We start from the raw sequence: 14,570 nt of genomic DNA on the forward strand, positions 1-14,570 counted from the left end.
TATCTGCAATGTGCCCTTGAGCAAGGCACTTAACCCTAATTGCTCCAGCAACAATGTGATAATGGCAGACCCTGGCCTTGACCCCGCTCTCTGAGGGTGTCTCAGGGGGAGAGTTGGGATGTACAAAAAACACATTTCCAATTCACACATGCATATTAGTACACACTTGTACATGTGTTAAATAGGATAAATATAATATAACTTCTGACCCACTGGAATTGTGATACAGTGAATTATAATTGAAATAATCTGTCTGTAAACAATTGTTGGAAAAATTACTTGTCATGCACAAAGTAGATGTCCTAACCGACTTGCCAAAACTATAGTTTGTTAACAAGAAATTTGTGGAGTGGTTGAAAAACGAGTTCTAATGCACTTACAACCTAAGTGTATGTAAACTTCCGACTTCAACTATATATATATATATATAGTACCAGTCAAAAGTTTGGACACACCTACTCATTCAAGGGTTTTTCTTTATTTTTACTATTTTCTACATTGTAGAATAATAGTGAAGACATCCAAACTATGAAATAACACATATGGAATCATGTAGTCACCAAAAAAAAGAGTTACACACATTATTCAAAGTAGCCACCCTTTGCCTTGATGACATCTTTGCACACTCTTGGCATTCTCTCAACCAGCTTCATGAGATAGTCACCTGGAATGCCTTTCAATTAACCTGTTGGGGATAGGGGGCAGTATTTTCACGGCCGGATAAAAAACGTACCCGATTTAATCTGGTTACTACTCCTGCCCAGTAACTAGAATATGCATATGCGCGAATGACAAATTCCTCAAAAATACAAAAACTTCAATTTTTCAAACATATGACTATTTTACACCATTTTAAAGACAAGACTCTCCTTTATCTAACCAAACTGTCCGATTTCAAAAAGGTTTTACAACGAAAGCAAAACATTAGATTATGTCAGCAGAGTACCCAGACAGAAATAATCAGACACCCATTTTTCAAGCTAGCATATAATGTCACATAAATCCAAACCACAGCTAAATGCAGCACTAACCTTTGATGATCTTCATCAGATGACACCCCTAGGACATTATGTTATACAATACATGCATGTTTTGTTCAATCAAGTTCATATTTATATCAAAAAACAGCTTTTTACATTAGCATGTGACGTTCAGAACTAGCATACCCCCCGCAAACTTCCAGTGAATTTACTAAATGACTCACGATAAACGTTCACAAAAAACATAACAATTATTTTAAGAATTATAGATACAGAACTCCTCTATGCACTCGCTATGTCCGATTTTAAAATAGCTTTTCGGTGAAAGCACATTTTGCAATATTCTAAGTAGATAGCCCGGCATCACAGGGCTAGCTATTTACACACCCACCAAGTTTAGCACTCACCAAAGTCAGATTTTCTATAAGAAAAATGTTATTACCTTTGCTGTTCTTCGTCAGAATGCACTCCCAGGACTTCTACTTCAATAACAAATGTTGGTTTGGTCCCAAATAATCCATAGTTGTATCCAAATAGCGGCGTTTTGTTTGTGCGTTCAAGACACTATCCGAAAGGGTAAATAAGGGTTACGCGCCCGACGCGTTTCGTGACAAAAAAATTCTAAATATTCCATTACCGTACTTCGAAGCATGTCAACCGCTGTTTAAAATCATTTTTTATGCCATTTTTCTCGTAAAAAAGCAATAATATTCCGACCGGGAACGCGTGTTTACGTTCAAAGAGAGAGAAAGTAAAAACATGGGATCCCCTCGTGCACGAGCCTCAGTCTGATGGTCCCCTGATAGAGCACTTACCAAAGGCGCTAATGTTTTTCAGCCAGCGGCTGGAATTACATCATTCAGCTTTTTCCCGGGTTCTGAGAGCCGTAGGAAGTGTCACGTTACAGCAAAGATCCTAAGTTTTCAATAAACAGATCCAAGAAGCTCAAGGAATGGTCAGAGAGGGTACTTCCTGTTTGGAATCTTCTCAGGTTTTTGCCTGCCATATGAGTTCTGTTATACTCACAGACACCATTCAAACAGTTTTAGAAACTTTAGGGTGTTTTCTATCCAAAGCCAATAATTATATGCATATTCAAGTTTCTGGGCAGGAGTATTAATCAGATTAAATCGGGTACGTTTTTTTATCCGGCCGTGAAAATACTGCCCCCTAGCCATAACAGGTTAATGCATTTGAGCCAATCAGTTGTGTTGTGACAAGGTAGGGGTGGTATACAGAGAGAGCCCTATTTGGTAAAAGAGTCCATATTTTGGCAAGAACAGCTCAAATGAGCAAAGACATGAAGGTCAGTCAATCTGGAAAATGTCAAGAACTTTGAAAGTTTCTTCAAGTGCAGTTGCAAAAACCATCAAGAGCTATGATGAAACTAGCTCTCATGAGGACCGCCACAGGAAAGGAAGACACAGAGTTACCTCTGCTTCAGAGGAAAAGTTAGAGTTAACTGCTCCTCAGATTGCAGCCCAAGTAAATGCTTCATAGAGTTAAAGCAACGGACATATCTCCACATCAACTGTTCAGAGGAGACTGCATGAATCAGGCCCTCATGGTCGAATTTCTGCAAAGAAACCACTACTAAAGGACACCAATAAGAAGAAGAGACTTGCTTGGGCCAAGAAACACGAGCAATGGACATTAGACCAGTGGAAATCTGTCCTTTGGTCTGATGAGTCCAAATCTGAGATTTTTGATCCCAACCGCCGTGTCTTTGTGAGACACAGAGTAGCGGAACTGATAATATCCGCTTGTGTGGTTCCCACCGTGAAGCATGGAGGAGCAGGTGTGATGGTGTGGGGGTGCTTTGCTGGTGACACTGTCTGTGTTTTATTTAGAATTCAAGTCACACTTAACCAGCATGGCTACCACAGCATTCAGCAGTGTTACGCCATCCCATCTGGTTTGTGCTTAGTGGGACTATCATTTGTTTTTGAACATGACAATGACCCAAAACACACCTCCAGGCTGTGTATGGGCCATTTGACCAAGAAGGAGAGTGCATAAAATGAACTAGCCTCCACAATTACCGGACCTCAACCTAATTGAGATAGTTTGGGATGAGTTGGACCGCAGAGTGAAGGAAAATCAGCCAACAAGTTCTCAGCATATGTGAGAACTCCTTCAAGACTGTTGGAAAAACATTCCTCATGATGCTGGTTGAGAGAATACCAAGAGTGTGTAAAGCTGTCATCAAGGCAAAGAGTGGCTACTTTGAAGAATCTAAAATGTATTTTGATTTAAAAAAAAAATTGGTTACTACATGATTCCATATGTGTTATTTCATAGTTTTGATGTCTTTACTATTATTCTACAATGTAGAAAATAGTAAAAATAAAGAAAAACCCTTGAACGAGTAGTTGTGTGCAAACTTATGATTGGTATAATACTGTATATCTTTACAATTCTATCAAGAATTGGTTTGACAATATGATTGAATTTCCCTTGATATTCAGATAAAACAGAATATTTCACAAGGAATACATTATTTTTAAATGCACACCTTTGCACCGTAGTTGTGTTGGGAGAGCATATTGATAGCAGCTGGAAAAGCAAGTGAACTACTGTAAGCAAAGGGTGCAAGAGCATTGGGCAAAGTGTAAAAAAAACTAACAGTACAGATAGCAATAAAAACTGTACCATAGAGGCAGCTAAAAACACTTTTGTTTGTTCCTGTTTTGCATGTTATTTTGGTATTAATACATCTGAGGAAAAAGGAAACCGCACAGTGCTCTTGATAGTATCACTGATCTTTAATAAGCTTTACGTATCGGCCTCATGTGCGGTTTCCTTTTTCCTCATCTTATCCAACTCTTACCATGCACCTGCACAAAAGATAGCTCAGATGTGCGAGTGCCTTTTTGAATTTTGGCATTAATACGTCTCACATATCTGTTTGCAAACAATGTCATATAATAATAATTGAGTTAATAAATCCGAATACAAACTTGGTCTCTTTTTTGCTTTCTTGAGAAAGGCGGCTCCAAATCAAATGTTATGGGTCGCATACACATTTTTAGCAGATGTTATTGCGGGTGTAGCGAAATGCTTGTAGGCTCAGTGCTTTCTGTGGTGGTGGGGCAGCCAGCAGGAAATACTGTGCATAGGGGTTGGTAATGTTCTCTAGTTGCGCCATGATTGGCTCAGTGTTCTGTCACTCATGGTTACACTACGTCACTGCAAAATCTAAGGTCGAGCTAAAAACATCAAGCCCCTTAGGTACTGCCATAGAGTTACATTAGAATTGCCCATCCAAGAAGGCTTAAGGTCATTGGCCACAGATAAAATGACATCAAATTACGTTATATCTACAGTTGCTTTGATTGGACTGACATGTCAACATCATACTTTCAAGACCTTAGCTCGCAAGCTACTGTAGCAGTCATCATCGTGAATCATGTCGACAATCTGCTGGCAAATCCTTTTCAATCCTAGTCATATGAAGAGAAATTGTAGATGAAACGTATTGGTGCTCACTGGACATAAACATTTCACAAGTTGGAAATCGCAAATTTAACAATGAGTGGTTTGGAAGGAGTCAGTGGCTAACTGCAACCATTGCAAAGCAATCACTAGCCTACTATTCAGTGGAGTAGGTGTGTGGTCCCAAGTCTGGGTTTAAGTGTCTCTTTTTATCCCTTAAAAGGATAAACATTCAACATTGGCCATGCTGTCAATCCAGCATGATTTCTGCCATGCTCAAAACAACTGGAAACTCTGAACTGGGAAATCTGACTTCAGTGAGTTCAAGACAACTGAACTGGGAAAATACGTTTTGAACGGTCATCCAACTCAGAATTGCAAGTCAGGAACTCTGGCCTCTTTCTAGAGTTCCGACCTGAAGATCCCTGAGGTCATCATGATTCGACCTTGTTTTTTTCCAGAGTTCCCAGTTGTCTTGAAAGAACCATAAATCCAGAGAATGCCAGACTTTGATGACAAAATTTTCCATGAAGGACCGACGCACCACCTTCCTGTTCAAGTGAGCACAGCACGACAAGGATAGTGCAAAAATGTATTGTATGCTGCTGCATAAATGTTGTAATATGCCAGGGAGATATGTATACTGTTTGTAGCTAAGAAAGTAATACTATGTGTATGTTGTGTAGTAAGCTGTTAGTAGCCCATGTGGCTCACACAAAAAATGTGGTCACTTTCCCCCCTCATAATTTAACCTACTGTTCTGACTTGGTAGTTCACATGTGGCCTATATCCTGTTTTAGAGCAATGTAATCATCGAATATTGTAAGAGCTTTCATTGTCTGCTTATATGCCCCCTTTATTTATCCTACGTTTCTGACTTGGTGTACAGGGAGAACACTGTAAGAACGGCCCATGTTCTGAATTCTGTCACTGTACATTTTAAAAGTGCTGAACAAATAGTTATGACAACGTCCGTCCTAGATCGCTCATTAATGTCTTAATCGAAATGACGGAGTGCCTCGTCGTCCCCTTATGCCATAGTTTGTCTGTGGAAACCACATTTGTTTAAATTGGTTAAAGACAACTGTGATAAATAAAGTATACCAGTTTCATTTAAGGAACAAAATTTGACAGCTGTGCCATACAGATTGCCAAATATTTGGGAAGAGATTTTCAATGTACCGATTTCATGGCACATAGTTTATCTACTGATACACAAAATAACGCCTGATTCAAAACTTATTGCAACCAATAGAATGTTATATATATACCATCCCAGCTCTGCAGATTTTGCTGCGAAGAGACAGAATTATTAGATCATTTGTTTTGGTACTGTCCATATGTAGCATGTTTTTGGTCGCAGGTTCAGGAATGGCTGAAGAATTGCAACATTTACTTGGAGTATCTCTGCAAATAGCACTGCTGGGTGATCTGAAAAGTCATAGTCAGTTGATCAATAATATAATAATACTCTTAGCAAACATTTCTATCTTTAATTTACAATCTGTAGAAACTATGAGAATAGAACAGGTCAGAACTTTTGTGGAACATCACAGCACAATTGAAAAATAGAAACTGGATGGTGTTCAGAGATAGATGTGAGGGGTGGAGGGGAGCTGAAGGATGGGACTAAAAACAAATTAAAGATAACTAATGTAAAATATACTGTGTCTGTAAAATGTATATAGTATGTATAAGCTGGGTGTAGAAGCCTAAGTGTTTTTGTCTGTCCATTTGTTTTCTACAATTAGGGGAGGGGTGGTAGGATCAGGGGCAAATAATAGTCAGTCCTTGCATAAATAGCTCGGTCTATGAATTTGAGAGTAGTTACATTTCTCCACCCCCATCCCTCAGCTGTTTACCGAAACAACAGCAGCCGGGGGGTGACCACTTTGGTGTAGATTCAGTACGGACCTTGGAAGATCCGCGCTATATCGCGTTTGAAATTTGAAGGCAATGTTCCCATGTTCGCAGAGATTGCATTCACGGTAAACGTTGCATATGTCGGATCAATCGGACATTACCTCTACATTTCAATCACCCTATAACGCGGATCTTCCTCGGTCCGGATTGAATCTAGCCCTTCGTTTGAATTGCAGATTGCCCCTTTAAAAGCCACAGTCTGTAAGACTTCCAGTAATTTCAACTAATGATATATAGCCTACCCTTAGAGATTGAGATTAATACAAAAACAATTCTTACCATACACCAAAACATGGGACCTATGACTCTACTGTTTATGTTTCTGTTGTTATGAGACTTGTATAGCTTACCATCATGTTTAGAAAAGTAATGTTGCATTCTCATGGAATGGCATTCATTGACCCCTACATATAAATCATATAAATCAATAGATGTGCATGTGAACATGTCATAGGATGCACGTGCTCCATTGTTAACATTTTTGTTGGTGGCCCACTCTTTGATGGTACAGTATGCACATAAGTGTATGCCTAGCCCTAGTCTATGTTCATTGTCAAAATACATTTTATTCTAACTCGATGAGTTAATTTAATAAACAATGAATTATTTGATGATACAGAGTGTCTTCAGAGTAGCTTGTCATTACACATTAACCAAGCCAGAGTGAAGATGGCTTGATTTTATGTATTATTTCGTCTGAGTGTGTCACATCCTTTGCATTCAATTGTACTCTATATGTGCTTTCAACTGCAATCAATCAACATACATGTATTAGTATATGCTAATTACATGGCCAGGGTCTATTATACTATAGGTCTTTGGGCAGAAGATCAGAGGAACACTTGCAGTTATATTCTGATTGATTCCACCACAAGCACTCAACAGTTGTCAATGGAACATGTTAAATAGAAGTTTGTCATGCTGAATGACTGAGTGGTTAACAGGTTGATAAATGTGATTTATCAGCATTACTCTCACATTTTCGAATGAAAACATGTACTTTTTTATTTTACCCATTTTTTTCCTGTCAGTTTGTAGTAACATCAGGCAGGCCAAACAAATGATCAAAAACATTTTCTCAGCATCCCCATGGCTGAAGAAAATGAACATGAGCGAAGTGCACAATTCTTATAACTCTGCGTAATATGCTGCCTTTTATAAAAGAATGAGCAGTTTGTGTCATATATTTCATGTTAAACTGAGCAGTTTATGGCGCACAAGAAAGCACCAGCTCCTCTCTCTTAGATGCCTATGTCATCGGCCCTTTTAAAATGATCCCACCAACAGGTGATGGTTAACTTGCTAGACTGGTCTTGCCTCACTACCATGTTGGTTGAGAACCTACAGTAATAGGATCCCATATCGGAGTATAGAGAGCAAGGTGATCCCAACCAGGCACCAATGCAGCACTTCAACAACCAGTCGGAGAACTACTTCAGTGGACAGGTGAGTTGCACAGCCTGGGGAAATGTTCCTGGGTGAACCAGAGGTACTGTGGCTCTCCTCCATACATTACTCGGGCCATCCGCACCGTCTACAACCCCCAGTCCCTCTACCACCAAGGCTCATTTGACAGCATCTGCAAACTTACCACAAATGAAGGAAGGGAAAGGGGGGCTACCTAGTCAGTTGTACAACTGAATGCATTCAACTGAAATGTGTCTTCTGCGTTTAACCCAACCCCTATGAGCCTTTTCCCAACCGAGATCAAGCGACTGGAGACAGGTTCAGAGACAAAACGTGGTGGATGCTGCTTGTTTTTCAAAGGTATGATTTGGTTCAACACAGTTTGTTGTTGTATTTGCGTTTGCTTAATTTTTACTATATTACCTTGTAAGGATATGTAGTTGAAATGATGTACAGACTAATGCTGTGTTGGAAATCCCTTCCTTGTTATCTCATTAAAGGAAATGGGTACTGTCTTAAATTAGTATATAATTTAAGAATTATCTGAAATTATGGGATGATCTTCAATTATGTAGGACTGTGGGTCACTACACTGACCTAGAATACATTGGACAACTGGGAACTGTTTGTTAGGACTAAATGAGATAGGGTGCAGGCCAGGCAGCAAGCTGTTGGCCAGCCTAAACATGGCGGTGTTCGCTTAGCAATCTCACTGGAGAAAAGACCTCCTACATTCCTGTCATTATTGAAAGAGATTGTAATATCTCACATCTCAAAATAGGGCTACTTAACCACTTTTTATTTTACACACAGAGACTGATCATTTAGATCATATTCTTTGTTTAATTAGTTAAAATGCATTTCCCCATAGCAGGGATTTTTTTGCATGTTTCAGTGCAACAAAAAAAGTGTCACCTTTTTGGGCCCTCACCAGTTTGCATCCCTGAGAATGATGAATTTAGGAATGCTCAACACCGGTTGAATATGACCGGTGTCGGTAAACGTCAGCAAAATAAAAAGTAATTATGTTGTTGCCAGCAGCACAGTTACAGTCACCAACGCTCTAGATAACATAAAAACAGCCTAACCAGCTCTGCTAGGGTGTGTAAAATGGTCAGAGTGAGGTGTTCTCTCAGTCTCATTTCTGCCTGGAAGTAGCTAGCCAATGTTAGCTAGTTAGCTTGGGTGCTTGACTGTGTTGAAGGCTCGGATCAACACTACTCTGCGCTCTGAAACGCTCAGAATTTATGAACGGACAATCTGACAATCAGTGGTGTAAAGTACTTAAGTAAAAATACTTTAAAGTAATACTTTTTTTTATATATATATTTTTGACTTGTTCACTTTCACTTCACTACATTCCTCAATGAAATAATGTACTTTTTACTACAAACATTTTCTCTGACACCTAAAAGTAATCTTACATTTTGAATGCTTAGCAGGAAAGGAAAATTGTCACGTTCACGCACTTATTAAAGAGAACATCCCTGGTCATCCCTATTGCCTCTGATCTGGTGGACTAACTAAACACAAACACTTTATTTGTAAATTATGTCTGAGTGTTGGAGAGTGCCCCTGGCTATCTGTAAATTAAAAAACAAGAAAATTATTCCGTCTGGTTTGCTTAATATAAGGAATATTAAATTATTTTGATACTTAAAGAAAATGTAAAACCAAATACTTTTAGACTTTTACTCAAGTAGTATTTTACTGGGTGACTTTCACTTTTACTTGTGTAATTTTCTATTAAGGTATCTTTACTTTTACTCAAGTATGACAATTGGGTACTTTTTACACCACTGCTGACAATGCTCTGGATTTACGAACGTCCAGAGCGCACTCTGGCACTCAAGATTTGAATTTATGAACACAACCGAAATCGTAAAATGTTTAGCTAGTCATTTGTTATGCTAACAAGCTAGCAAGAGCATCAACTTCCGGTAGGCAGGCGAAGCTTTAGTAAGCTCAACTGAAACAACACGGTTTGTTTACAGTATACTAAAATGTACTAATATTATATAGTATATACTCATTAAGTATGTGGTATACAGTATGTTAGTATGGGTATTCGAACACAGCTATGGACTGTATATGTGTGCCATTCAGAGGGTGAATGGGCAAGACAAAAGATTTAAGTGCCTCTGAAAAGGGTGTGGTAGTAGGTGCCAGGCGCATCAGTGTGTCAAGAACGGCAATGCTGCTGGGTTTTTCATGCTCAACAGATTCCCCTGCGTATCAAGAATGATCCACCACCCAAAGGACATCCAGTCAACTTGACACAACTGTGGGAAGCATTTTAGTCAACATGGGTCAGCATCCCTGTGGAACGCTTTCGACGCCTTCTAAAGTCCATGTCCTGACTAATTGAGGTTGTTCTGAGGTCAAAATTGGATGCAACTAAATTTTAGGATGGTGTTTCTAATGTTTTGTACTCTGTGTAGGTGTGCTCTACCTCTAACCAATAGCGCTGTTGGCTAGAGCTAGAGCACACATGCCAATACCAGAGTAGGCTCACTCGCTCAATACATTTTTTGTGAGAAAATCAGTTGAGTTGAAAATGCTATGGAAGTCATTTAACATGTATTTTTTATTCGGTACATGGAAATTTACTGCAAAATGTATTTTTATGTGCACTTTATCATCACACATCACATATCTGCAAGAAGTCAATCTGATGGAAACACGTCTCTGGTGGGAATATGCACATATTGTTTTTATGTGGATTTTAAAATATCTCCATAAAACATTTTTGCCAAAAAGACGCTCGCTGCAGATTACACTATATTCTGCAAAACATGGCTACCTTACTACCAGTGGCGATTTTAGCACGTAAATCTAGGTGGGGAAAAAATAAATATATAATGGGATGCTTGCCAGCAAAGCCACTACACAACACTAAACAATACATTAATTGCACTATACCACTGTTACACCTGGCTATCAGCGGAGCCTTGTCTGACGGTGAAACAGTTCCTTCAGCCTCATTTACTGCCATTTATAAAAACATAGCTGATATGGCTGACTTGCTTAATTAAACAAATGTGGTTTCTACTGACAATTGAGATGTACAAACTATGGCATAAGTGGATGACAAGCGCATAAGAGGCAATCCATAATTTAGACTAAGACAATGAGCGTATTTTCTGCTGGCTTGTCCCACCACCACAGAAAGCACTGAGCTAGGCTGAAACACCTGCATTTTGGAGCTGCCTTACTCAAGAAAACAAAAAAAGAGTCCATGTTTGTATGCTGCTTTATTAACTCAACGAAATATATTTTTTTACATTGTTTGCAAACTGATATGTGACTGGTATTAATGCCAAAATAACATTCAAAACAGGCAAACCCTCCAAAAATATACATAATAATTTTTATTTTATTTTTTTTGTTGCTCAAAACAGGTGAGGCTCTGCCCTGAATGACGGGTCTCCACTATTTACTACAAACGAAAATGCGCAATAGACCACGACTGGAATCAAACAATGAAAAAGCATATGCATAATAATGGACGAATCCACTGACACAGACAGCCAATATGTTCTTCATATTTAGTTTGTCTTGCAAAGGAGCTCTACTGAAGAAGTTGTTCTGGCTGATAGTGTATTTACAGCGAGTTAACTGGGTCGTTCCACGAAATGAGTCCCTTTTGGTAGTGTAACTTGGTGAGATGTTTTATTTTTTCACATAATTTTTTACATTTTGTCATGAAGAGCACATGTTCAACTTAATAAAAAACATGTTTTCGCGTCTCATGAGATTAAATTAAAAAAAATATTAATGGGTTGCATGTTTCTTCACAATATGGTTTTGAACATTCGTTTTGGACTGATGCCATACTGAGCATTCTACTCAATGCATCGTCAATGAGCGCTGATGAAGATTTTCATCAAAAGTGCATTACAGTGGCTTGGAAATACAAGGCAAATAATTAATAGGAAAACCTTTCGTCATCATTTTGATGTCCCCAGATTGCTAGCCAACTATAATTTTGGCTAACTAAGATTGAGGGGAGGCCACCGGGTTGTAGCTAGCTAACGTTAGCATTGCTAGCTATTTTTCACAAAATTTGCTAGCTAATGTCAACATTGCCATCTATCTGAAGTAAATTTGACAACATGATAATGCTGGCAAAGTGTAGTCCTACTAAATATCTGACTACTTTAGCAATGTCATCGTATCTCCATGCACTATAGTGTAATTAGACAAAACAGTAGTCCATCCAGAATGACTGGGCTTATCACCACTTCACGGCCCCACTATGGCGCCGCCGATAAAGGGTGGCTTGAGAACGTTCATAACAATAGCATGGCGCAACCCAGTGATGGAGGTGCAACCTATGAATAGTAAGTGCCTATAAAGTGTCAACTAAAGTAACATGGTTGACTGTAACAAGGTTGATGATTTCATCTTAAATCAGATAAAAATTCCCTTGGGGGGAATGGAAGCTTGTTGTGTGCAACCAGTGGAGGCTCCTCAGAGGAGGAAGGGGAGGACCATCCTCAGTAAATTTCATAAAAATAGTGAAACATTAAATAAGTTATCCTTTTTAGATAAAACTATACTAAATACATTCACTTCACCAAATAATTGATTGATAATTGAAACACACTGTTGTAGAGTAGCACCATGATGTAGCTGGAGGACAGCTAGTTTCTGTCCTCCTCTGGGTACATTGATTTCAATACAAAACCTAGGAGGCTCATGGTTCTCACCCCCTTCCACAGACTTACACAGTAATTATGACAATTTCTGGAGGACGTCCTCCAACCTATCAGAGCTCTTGCAGCATGAACTGACATGCTGTCCACCCAATCAAAGGATCAGAGAATGTATAAGTTACAGCTAGCTAGCATTGGAGTGCATAAAATGTGGTGAGCAGTTGACTCAAAGAGAAAGAAAGACAGTTTTGAACAAATTAATCTCTTCAAAAATGAAGGAGAAGCAAGGGAGAGAGCTAGCTATATTTTGTTGTATTCTTTTCCCACTTTCAGCTAGTTTAACCTACTCAAACACCTGGCTCAAACAGAGAGGGATGCTATGTTGGATAGCCATAGCCAGCTAGCTAACACTGGAACTCTTCCAAGTCAAGGTAAGCTTTTGGTTGTATTAATTTATTTCCACTGGGGCATGCCGGTGTAACTGCTAAACTGCTTGCTGACTGTACACTATATTGCATGATTGTAGGGGGTTTACTAACGCTTTAGTTCTAGTAGCTATGTTGACTATGACTTTAGCTAATAATGGTGACAGCGATTGTAGGCTGTGTATAGTGGTTATGATATGAAGGTTATGGCTTGGAAAAGTTTTTCTCCTGGTCACAGACAGCTGATGTTTTGTGCACTGAATTCCACAAGCGAAGGTAAAAGGTGACAGGAGGAGAGCATGTCGATGCGAGAAGGAATTATAGCTACAATGATCAAAGTGATCATGCTGTTTGTATGTGGCTGCTATGAAAGTGAACTGTGTTTGAGTGTGATCAGGGGTGTATTCATTCTGCCGATTCTGTTGAAAAACATTCTTAAACGGAAGCAGACGGAACGAAACAGGGATAAACATACCTGAATTCGTCCAATAGAAACCATTGTTTGCGACTGTTGGACTAATGATTACACCCTAGATCAGCTAGATGCAGGCAAGAATGTGTAAGGTGGTATTGAATGTATTTCCATCTGTCACCTTGATTACTCAAATTTCTTTCAACATCTGCACTGTCGTACAAGTTGATCCAGAGCATCCCAAACGTACTCAATGGGTGGCATGTCTGGTGAGTATGCAGGCCATGGATTAACTGGAACATTTTCAGCTTCCAGAAATTGTGTACAGATCCTTGCGACATGGGGCCATGCATTATCATGCTGAAACATGAGGTGAAGGCAGTGGATGAATGGCATGACAATGGGCCTCAGGATCTCGTCATGGTATCTCTGTGCATTCAAATTGTCACCTATAAAATGCAATTGTGTTTGTTGTCCGTAGCTTATGCCTGCCCATACCATAACCCCACAGCCACCATGGGGCACTCTTTTCACAACATTGACATCAGCAAACCGCTCGCCCACTCATCCATAAAGACCCCAATTCTCCAGCGTGCCAGTGGCCATTGAAGGTGAGCATTTGCCTAGTGAAGTCAGTTACGACGCCGAACTGCAGTCAGGTTAAGACCCTGGTGAGGACGATGAGCATGCAGATGAGCTTCCCTGAGGTTTCTAACAGTTTGTGCAGACATTCTTCATTTGTGCAAACCCACAGTTTCATCAGCTATCCAGGTGGCTGGTCTCAGACGATCCCGCAGGTGAAGAAGCCGGATGTGGAGATCCTGGGCTGGCGTGCTTACACGTGGTCTATGGTTGTGATGCCGGTTCTCTAAAACGACGTTGGAGGCAGTTGATGGTTGAGAAATTAATATCAATTCTCCATCAAAACTTGAGACATCTGTGACATTGTGTTGTGTGACAAAACTGCACATTTTAGAGTGGCCTTTTATTATCCCCAGCACAAGGTGCACCTGTGTAATGATCATGCTATATAATCAGCTTCTTGATATTCCACACCTGTCAGGTATATGGATTACCTTGGCAAAGGAGAAATGCTCACTAACAGTGATGTAAACAAATTTGTGCACAACATTTGAGAGAAATACGTTTTTTTGTGTGCGTACAGAACATTTATTCTTTTACATAAATGCACTGTAATTTAAGTTTTTAAAAATTCACTGTAATTTAAGCTTAAAACAGCAGTTTTCTCTCTGCCTCATGAAAAAAAGAGAATGCCAAAAAAAAGAGAATGCCAAGAGCGTGCAAAGCTGTCATCAAGGCAAAGGGTTTT

This window comes from Salmo trutta, chromosome 18, assembly GCF_901001165.1.
Source record: "Salmo trutta chromosome 18, fSalTru1.1, whole genome shotgun sequence".
In the NCBI taxonomy this organism is placed as follows: domain Eukaryota; kingdom Metazoa; phylum Chordata; class Actinopteri; order Salmoniformes; family Salmonidae; genus Salmo; species Salmo trutta.